General features: G+C 38.5%; 1 non-coding gene across 2 annotated transcripts; it reads right to left on the bottom strand.

The window, feature by feature from the left end:
• Positions 1-373: 373 nt before the first annotated feature.
• On the bottom strand, positions 374-9,322 carry LOC100597400. 2 transcript variants are annotated; one of them, XR_004031927.1, is made up of 3 exons: positions 8,088-9,322; positions 6,907-7,003; positions 374-6,260 (listed from the first exon to the last, which is right to left on the bottom strand). It is a non-coding gene; the product is annotated as an uncharacterized LOC100597400 (transcript). The 2 variants fall into 2 exon arrangements; XR_004031928.1 differs by lacking the exon at positions 8,088-9,322 and having other exon boundaries at positions 6,907-7,171.
• Between the last annotated feature and the right edge of the window lie 1,331 nt (positions 9,323-10,653).

Genomic DNA, 10,653 nt, shown 5'->3' with positions numbered 1-10,653 from the left:
ATTATAAATGACAGAGATCTGATTTATTCACCAAGTTTGACTATTAAAGAAAACCCCAACATGATGGGGCTCCTATCTCAGCAAAACCTGCCCATTATCTCAGCTTTATAAATCTCATCACATAGAAGACAGCAGAGGTTCTGCATCTGCAAAATGAGAAAATAAAAATATGTTTTTCAGGGCACCATTGAAGAATCAAAGAGAGATAATTTATATAAAAGCAACCTGAGAACTATAAAATGTATATGTCATGGCTATTATTATACTTATAAAGGGAGTTATGAGTTCTCAATAAGTACTAGATACTATTATGTGAAAACAAAATATAGTACAATGTTCAAAAGAAGTTATATTTGTGTACCACTTAAGAGTCTACAGGACATTTTTATATTTATTATATGTGTTCACTCTTATACCACCTTTGAAGGAAGGCAGGCAGGCAGCCATAGTTACATTTGTTTACCAAGAATAACTCTGAAGCTCAAGATAACATACATGGCAAAGCCAAGACTAAAGCATTCATTTTCTTTTGTGATCTCAGATCATGGCTCTTTTATGCTTCTTTTAAAAAAAGGGATATACATGTGTGTTACCTTGAGCTTTAATCTCTAAACTTAACTTCACTGGCCATATCTTTCTTTTATCAGTAAAGTAAAAATAGCATGAGCTAGCTCCCCTCCTTTTTAAGTGAAAAGCATCTCAGAAATATGGAAGAAGCAGCAAAGCCTGTGCCAGTCCCACGACATCTCACCTACTATCTTCCAGGGAGAACTCAAACTAGAACCATTTATTTCAGATAAAGCTTTGCATCCAGAAGGCCATCATACCACTTAGCCATGCTGCAAAACAAAGCCTCCCAAAACTAAGTGGCTTCAAAAGTTTATTATTGCTCACAAGCTTATGGCTCAGCTGAGCAGTTCTGGCCTCATCTGAGCTCACTTGTGCATCGGTGGTCAGCTGTGGGTTGAGTAAGCAGCTCTGTTGCTCTTGGTTGGACTTCCGCACATATTTGTAGATGGCTGGGTGTAGGCTGCTCTAAGTTGGCCTCCTCTGGGATGGTAGGTCACTTGTGAACGTTCATCCTCCAGGAGGCTACCCCAGGCTTGTTCTTATGGCAGCAGCAGGATCCTGAGAGAAGTAACAAAAGTGGGTATGGCCTCTTCAGACCGGGGTGTAGAGCTGGCATGTCGTTCCTTCCACTGCATTCTCTTGGTAAAAGCAAATCACAGACCATTCCAGAGTCAAGGGCTGGGGAAAGAAATTCCACTTTTTGATATGATAAGCTGCAAAATCACATAGAAAAGGGAATGGATGGATATGGGGAGAATTGGAGAATTCGGTCACTGTTGCAAACATTCTACTGTAGCCATTATTATATCATGGAAGGGGGAACCCTAATATCAGCACACATGCTACACATTTGCAGGGATTAGTTGTCATCTTCAGCATGTTACTCAAGCAAGGAATTGGATAATAAATTATAATAATGTATTTCTAATGCATCTTCGTATTCCCAGCACCTAGCATAGCATCAGACAAATTCTAAGTATTCCACAAGAAATAACAATGACAAAAGAAATGGGAGTGGAAAAATTACTGTACTAGAAACCAGGGAATCAGCTGTAGCACAATTCACACAGGACAAATCCCCTGTGCAACTTTGGAAGGAAGTGATTTTGATTTTGCCTCCCCAGGATTTCAAGACACAGAGTTAAACTGGGCATTCTCTAAGTCCTTTCTTTTCTTTTTAACTTTCAAAATATTAAGGCTGTAAGAACTCTAGAAATTTTGTAGATCCAACCAGTCATTAGCTACATGGGGAGACTGAGACTAGGAAAGCTAATCACCTGGCTTAAAAGCACATGTGGTTCATGTCAGAGATTAGAACTCAGAGCTCATGACCCCCAGCCCAGTACCCCATGCACTACTCTAACACATTGTTATTCAGAGCGTATTCCATGAGCCAGTAGCATCTGCATCCCTTGGGAGCTTCACAGAAATGCAGAATCTCTCAGCCTATCCCAGGCCTACTAAATCAGAATCTGGATTTTTTTACAAGGCTCTCAGGTAATTAATATGTGTATTAAAGTTGGAGAATCTCTACGTTTCCCAGTAAATGCTTAAGGGCTGAAAAACTAAAATAATGTATTTTGTTACGGGAATATTCCTTTGCATATCTTAATACCAAAAGCTTTTTTTCTATGCCCCTCTCACTAATTCATTTAACAAATATCCCCTGAGTGCTTACTCTGTAGGAGGTGTTGTACAAACATAAAGGGAAGGCTCTTGCCCTCCTGGAGCTCATGCATCACAGGGGAGTCAAAGCTCCTTCCTCTTTTCCTGCATCCTCCTTTCTCCCTCCATGCCCTCCTTTTGCCCTTTACCTTCCCAACCTCCTCTCACTTCCCATTGTAATAATTCCTGAGTAGGATCTCATTTCTGAAGTCGTTGGTTTAAGAGCAAAGCATTTTATTCATTTGAAATTCCAGTTTCAGAATAGTGATTTAAAATGTTGGAAAAATTTGACTTGGCTCACTTCCAAGCAGCTTAGATTATAATATCAGCATGACCCTAAAACCATGTATAAAGAAGACTAAAGCACTCAGAACACTTTGGGGGGAATTCTCTATGAATACACTACGGGTTAGTCATACACTTTAGTTTTAATTTTTTTCTAATGCAGTCTTTTCTCTGGGAAGATACAGGTTTGGAAAGCTGAGATACTGGAACAAAACGACGAACAGATTTTTTTTTCCTGAAATATTTAGCTGGCACATCTGCATGTATAATAAAACATTTATTTTCTCATTGAGAAGGAAAGGAAAAATGTTAAATATCAACAGATTATTTTCATTCAAGAAGCTTGTATGAAACACAGACAAACAGAAATCTAGTAAGTTAACTTTTTTTAAAATTAAAATAATGCCAGATACAAAGTTAACTATTTTCTGATGAGTAATGCAGGATGGAGTCTTTGCAATAAACAGCTGGACCACGAGTCATGGTGATGTGATGCTGCTCAATTTCACTGAGGCTTAGATGCCTGGCATTTTAACTTCCACTGTTTGAAAGTATTACACCTTTCTTTTTTCGCACTCCCTCACAGTTCTAAAAAGCTCTGAACTCATTTCATTCTTCTTTTCTTCCCTTGTCTTCTCTCTCTTCAAAGATATTTCATGATGATTCTGCTTTTCAAAATCAAGACTGCTTGAACTTTAGCTGAGAGTAATGAAATATCAATCTTTTGCACAATGGCAACTACATCCCTTTTCTACTCTCTTGGGATAGTCAGAATAGCAACTGCCCAGCGTGAACAATAGGACTACTTCTCAGTTCTGAGAGATTGGCTGTTGCTGAACAGCAGTGCATAGAAATAATCCTTGGCAATCCCATGGGTGACATTTCTCATTCCTTATCACCCATGCTGCACACAGCCGGAACTTGATAAGACACCCAGAAAGAAGATAATGGCTGCTATCAAGCTGTCTAGGTAGAAATAATAATAATAATCTGTTTATGGAAGAGCAGCTGTCCTATTGTTTTGCATTTCATGAAATCTCAGAGTCAGAACCCTCTCTTCCATGCCAGCCCCATCCCCATTCCTCATGCCAATCCAATCACTTTGGGCTTTTAATGATGGGCATTTTATTCCCTGATCTTTTGATACAATAGACAAGGATGCATGTAAATCTCCCATAATCATATCCAGTCACAGGATGTGCTTAAAGCACTAGAGAAGAGGCGTTGTATTGGAAGATTTGAAAGCTGGGAGGACTTTGTAATGAATATAGGCAAGCCTGGTATTCCTTTTTAAAATACGCACAAAGCCCAGAATTACTGCAAAGGAATAGTTCAGTTATCATTCCAGTCTGAAAGCTTAACCCCCCCAGGGTTAAGGTAGGTAGGTCTCAATTTCTCAAAGTGGAGCCCCAAAGAATTGTGATACTGTGGTTGCCAACAAGGCAGGTCACAGTTATGTTCACTGCTTTTTATGTGTACTGAACAGAATAGCCAAAGGCTTAGGAGCAGCCTGGCAGTAATGTCATTGTTCTCGTTTCTTTTGAGCCAGATTGCTCTCCTGGCTAGGGAAATATGCGGTCACTTTATTTACCAGTGTTCAGATCAACCATTCCCTTCATCACTGTCACCTTCACAGAGGGCAGTCTGTGGATGTTACTTTCCTGTCTTTATCTGTCCACCTATCTCTGGAGAAAAAAATTAGGCAGCCATGCCCTTCAGGGTGAATCAAACAATTGAAAAGAAGCAAATATGTCAGTTTCTTTTTGCCTCCATCCAATACTTAACCACAGCCAAACTTGCATTTTCATTTCTAGAGAGGGTAGACACCTTCATTCCTAAAACAGTTATCCCACAAGGGTCCCACCATTGCAGAGAGCAGCAGGCCAGTGTTGTCTGTTTCTCTTTCCTGAGGCTTCCTAGAAGTCATCACAACCTCCAATTTACCCAGGCTGAGCTCACTTTCTTCCTGTGTCTCCTTTGAGTTAGGGATGGAAATAGCTAAAGGGGAACAAAGAGGAAAAATATATGGGCTTGGTCAGTGGAGAAACAGCCTTGAAGAACTTCCCACTAACTAGTTCCAGATGTCTCTTTGCACCTGAACAAGTCTACGTCTCATCCTACAAAACAAAGTCACACCCAGCTGAAATCTCTCTCTCCCTCCTTCCCCCTCTCTCTCCCTTTCTCGCTCTCTCTCTCCTCTCCAGCCTCCACCTTTTCTCTCTCTGCTGCGTGAATATCCCACACCCCAGAGGCATAGCTCAAGCACTACTTGCCCTATGAGGCCTTCCTCTAGCCTCTCCCACCTTCTCCCACCCCGCAAGAGAATGAGTTAAGCATGGTATTTTGTACATAGCTGTATATAGCCTTTTATGTTCTGCATCATATGCCTATCTTGCCAACCAGATTGTGAATTCCAAGAAAGCAGGTAAATGCCTTTGTATCATGTTATTCATCTTTGGGAAGGCAATTTAACAAAGTGATTAACGGTATGGGTTTTGCATCGAAGAGATCTGAATGTGAATCCTAGCTCTGACATTAACTAGCTGCATGCCCTTGAGTTTTCCGGAACTCGGTTTACTAATGTATAAAATGGGGCTATTTCATAAAGTTTTTTAAGTGACTAAATGCATTAAGGTATATGTATATGAAATATTTAGCATAATGTTGATATGCAATATGTTCTTGATAAATGGTAGCTATTATTATAATTAATTATAATTAACTTGGTATTCTCAGCCTCTCATAATAAATTGTCAATAAATACATATTGAAGTATAAGATAAAAGAACAAATGAAATACACATACTGTATATACATATGCATATATACACATACTGTATATACATACACATACATACACATGACAGTGCATATACATAATCATCCTTCCGTGACAATTGCATTGCTCTCTGCTTATCTGAGCTCTCAAAATGCAATTAGTAGACCTGCAGAGGGTATATGAGAGAAGGGAAGAAACTGATCACAAAAGAGTTTGCAGGGAATGTTCTTGGTAGCAGTTGTACTGTAAGCAATGATCTCACGAAGCACATAGGTTTCCCTCTGTGAGTGCCAAATTTGCCAGCCTCCTTCTGACACCTGGACAAAAACACAAAAACCTCATCCAACCCTTGGATGATGATGTTGATGATGATAACGATGACGATGATAGCTAACATTTACTGACCAACTTCTATGTGTCAATCCCTCTCTACTCTCCCACTATAGCCATAGGTTAGGTAACATTGTTTTAATTTTACAAATAATGCAAATGTGACCTCAAGAAATTAAGAAATTATTTTAGTTTGTTCTGAAAATAGGTGGATGTTTCAGGACCCAAACCACCACACGAAGGTAGCAAGAGCAGCGTGCTTCTCATCCATGACCAGGCAGGCTAGCAAAGGGAAAAGCAGAGGTGATCAGGTCTATGTCCGCTTGCTGGAATTAGTCATGGCAGAATTCAGGAAGCAAGTAGACGTGGCCTTTGACTTGCACTTCCTTCTCCCAGTAGTCTTTTCTTTTGCACAAGTCATTATAAATCGCCTGGTCTCACACCATGAATGACTGTAAAATCCTGGAAATGTCTGGATTCAGACTTGGCATTTTCCCCTCTAAGACACCAAAGGGGTTAATGTCTGGCCAGTAATCAAAGTCTGGCAGCTTCCACTCCACACATAATGGGCATTGTTGTTCTTGAGAGTTTGTCTGTTTTTTCTGGCAGGCTTTACTGTTTGGAACCAATTCTAAAACAGAAAAGGAAAGAGTCAATCTGCATTTTTTATGCACACATGCAACAAAACATAAGGCTGGTCATAGAACTGTTGTTTTGCTAGATTTCCAGGAAAGTTGTTGGCTTACTATTGAGAGAAGATGACTTTTTGACTTAAAATACATCTACCTCAAAAGGGAATTCATTTATGTATGTAAGTGAGACACACATAATATCCTGCCTTCTCTCAGATATGAAGCAACACATTACAACTGTATTAGCTGATAAGTGAACTGTGGCTGGCCCATCCATCTGCATATAAAATCCATTTGTGTGACGTTATTAATGTGCATGCTAATCAACCTTCCCAGGTCACTTGCAATCTCAGGACATGTTTGTCACTCCCACCTGATGGGCACCCAGATGTTTCCATCTGAAGCCATGTGAATATGTCTTACTAAGTCACCAATACAACAAAATCCCATTACAAAACACCCGACTCTATTCCAGTGGAAAAGGCCAGGTTTTCTTTTTCTTAAATTTCCAATCAGTCACAAATCAACACTTTTGTATAAATCAAAATCATGCACTTTGATGTCAAAATCATGCACTTAGATGTCAGTAGCATTCTTAAATTGTTATATAAGTTTCAAATAATTATTCATAGTTTCTGTACTCACCTGGTCATGAACCAATAACAAGCAGTTTGCAGATCAAACTCATCCATGGGCCACACTTTGCTAGACCACTTTCTAGATGAAGGTTTCCAAAATTTTTCTGTCAAGGATGAGAGGGCAAATATTTTAGGATTTGCAAAGCATGACTCAATTCTGTTGTTGTAATGTAAAAACAGCCAGAGACAATAAGAAAAGTAATACACTGTGTTCAATAAAACTTTATTTCTAAAAGCAGACCACAGGAGAGATTTGACCCACTAGCTATAGTTCACCAACTCTTGGATGATGGTGTTGATGATGATGATGACGATGATAGCTAACATTTACTGACCAACTTCTATGTGTCAGTCCCTCTCTATTCTCCCATTATAGCCCTGGGTAAGGTAACATTGTTTTAATTTTACAAATAATGAAAATATGACATCAAGAAATTAAGAAATTATTTTAGTTTATTCTGAAAATAGGTGGATGTTTCAGGACCCAAACCACCGTCCCTAGGCTCACACTATACCACATATATAATGAGTGAGACAACTTTTTCACAATTAATAAAAAAATTTAAAAATATTAGTATAATCTTGGTCATCTTCTTCCCTTTATCTCCCCACCCATCATCCACCTCAACAGTACTAAGGTCTTAGTGAACAATCATTGCAAAGAGTCTGTATATAGAGCGAGAGCCAGGCATGAATACAGTCTAAAACAAACACACTCATTCAAACATACATTTATTCATTCAATAAATATGTATTGGGTGCTTACTCTGTATCAGGCATGAATCCAAGCAATGGGGCTACAGTAGTGAACAAAACACACAAGATCCTGTCCTTAAAAAGCTTACATTCTAGTATGGGGAAGTAGACAATAAGCAAATAAATATATTATGTTGGGTATTAGGATTCAGGGTTCAAAGAAAAATAAAGCAGAGTAAATAAGAGAATAGAGAGTGACAAGGTGCTTTTTTTAAATCTAACTCTTTTATTATCTCTTCTTCACCAACTAAGATATGTACACTCCCAGCAGAGCTGTACTTTCAAATGTATCTACTAGGTATAAGCACATATTTATAAGATGCTTTTGTACCATATTTGTACCAGTTATTTTCCCCATAATTGTATAGAAAAAGACACTGAGAAAGAAACTATTTCATTAATTCATGTTGCAAATATTTATTGAGCACCTACGCTGGGCCAGGTGATATTTTTAAAACAGGGAATCCAACAGTGAGCAAAATGGACGAAGATGCTTGCTCTCATGGACTTCCATCATGGCCAGGAGAGTGGGAAAATAAACAAAAAACATAATAAACACATGTTAGAAGGTGATATGTAAAATGGAGAAAAGAAACGCACAGCAAGATAAGGAGATCCGGAGTATAGAGGAGAAACGAACAGGTTATAATTTAAAATAGTTGAACAACTTTCCCTTGATCAGGTAGTATGCAACTAAAATAACCCCCATTTGAAAATCAAGCCCTGGTTTTTAGTTCATTCATTCCTACAGTCAGTGTGTCATCAACTAAAAGAAAACACAGGATGTTTTGTGTTGAATGTTCTATTTAAGTCCATAGAAAGAAATGTTATTCTTTCTAAGTCATTTTTGCCCTTCCCTTTCCCTTGCTTCAGAGAAAAATATTAGGGAGCTGGCAGCTGAAACAATGTAGGGATGGGAGAGGGGAAAGGAAGGAAAAACTAAAGGCCAACATTCACGCCGGGTGACTGTTTTAACAAGGATGTAGCTGTGGTCCAGCCCTCCCGGATCCCAGGACAGCCTTGCTAAGAATCCCACAAAAGCAGTGAGACAGACAGTGAGCATTTTCCATTAAGTGTGGCATTCACTTTTTTCAAAAAGTAATGAGATGTTAATATAGATTTGAATTTTAATCAGATTTAATATGGGAACAGAGTATTTTTCTGCAAATGTGAAATTTTTCTAGGCTTTTAGGAAAATGTCATCCATATAAAGGCTAACTACTGTTTTACATATAAAACTGCCATTCTTCATTGGTTTTTCAGGAAAGAAAAAATATGATGATACAACGAAATATTATTGCAAAGATTTCTTACTTCTCGTGAACATTAATGGTTTCTGAGGGTATTTTAAAAATCAAACTAAGAAGAATGCTTGTAAGCTTAAGGCAAGGATTACAGAATTTCAGTTAATAAATCACAAAAACAGACATAACAAATCTATTTCTTGATAATAATAGTAATAATTTAAGAGCTCTCAACAAATTCTTTAAAATATCATGTAGACTTAGTGCTAGAAATGCCAATAGCAGTAGTTCTGCCTCAAACCAAAAGGGGTTCAAAGTCAGGACTGCACGTCCAGAAAAAATATACTTAGTAACTACCACTCTCTGCTGCCAGCAATAACAATACTATTATCTCAGATGTATTGTGTTAACAGCTACTATATATCAGGCATTTTTCTTTTTTTTTTTTTTTTTTTTTTTTTTTTTTTTTTTTTTTTTTTTTTTTTTTTTGAGACGGAGTCTCGCTCTGTCGCCCAGGCTGGAGTGCAGTGGCGCAATCTCGGCTCACTGCAAGCTCCGCCTCCGGGCTTCACGCCATTCTCCTGCCTCAGCCTCCCGAGTAGCTGGGACTACAGGCGCCTGCTACTGTGCCCGGCTAATTTTTTGTATTTTTAGTAGAGACGGGGTTTCACCGTGTTAGCCAGGATGGTCTCGATCTCCTGACCTCGTGATCCGCCCGTCTCGGCCTCCCAAAGTGCTGGGATTACAAGCGTGAGCCACCGCGCCCGGCCTATATCAGGCATTTTTCTAAATCCTTTTACAGACTGTAAAATAAATACTTTAGCAAACCCTTACCATAGCCATGTGAGAGAGATACTGTTCCCATTTAACAGATGACAACATTGGGTTAGAAGTGTGACATAACTACCCAAGGGCATACAACAACTAACACTGGAATCTAATCCAAATGTGTCTGATTCTGAAAGCAGCACCTTGGCCCATATTTTCTCCCTTCTTTTTTTTCCTCTGCATTACTTTTTCCCCATAAACTCTTCCAAAAATATGTACTTATTTTACAATTTTTAAAAAATTTTTGCAGTATAATTTTTACATATTTAATACATCTAGTTGATTCACCAATCAATGTATTCTGTAAACCTCAGGAAAGAACTCCTCTGGGTTGTTACGGGGCAGGCTGGATCCTGGGAGTCGCTATTATCTCTCTTAGATAAATTAAGCTGTTTTCTACATGACTAGTTTATCTAACAATTCGTTGGTCAGACATCAGATAGGAACTCTTCCGCATCCTCAATCCACTTCCTACCCACCCCCAACCCCAACAATTCTCTAAAGACCACTAAAAATCAAAAAGACAACATCAGAATTAGCATTTGGTGGAAATTAGGAGACTAGCGACAGAATTCCCTAAAACTCCTTTTTTCAAATCTGACTTTTGTATTCCTTAGAGAAAACAAAGGCGAAACCCCTTAAAATTGTGTTTGGGGGATGGACCTTTCCTGCAAGCTTGATATTTTCCATCTGTGCATATAGTGGATGTCTAAGCATGTGTTTATAACATATAATCCCATTATTAAATATACAGAATAATAAGAAAATATATTGGAGAGAGGGAAAACTACTTACTCAAAGGATTTTTTTACATTAAAATAGAAATTTCTACTGCATTCTTTCGCAAAATAAATTGCTAGGAACTGTGAGATGCCCGTTTTTCTTTCTAACTCAGACCAGACAGGCAGACTGAGAAACTAAGCAAC

Source organism: Nomascus leucogenys, chromosome 10 (genome assembly GCF_006542625.1).
Source record: "Nomascus leucogenys isolate Asia chromosome 10, Asia_NLE_v1, whole genome shotgun sequence".
Classification (NCBI taxonomy): Eukaryota; Metazoa; Chordata; class Mammalia; order Primates; family Hylobatidae; genus Nomascus; species Nomascus leucogenys.
Note: the sequence above shows the minus strand (reverse complement) of the source record. Positions and strands in the feature narration are given on the sequence as shown.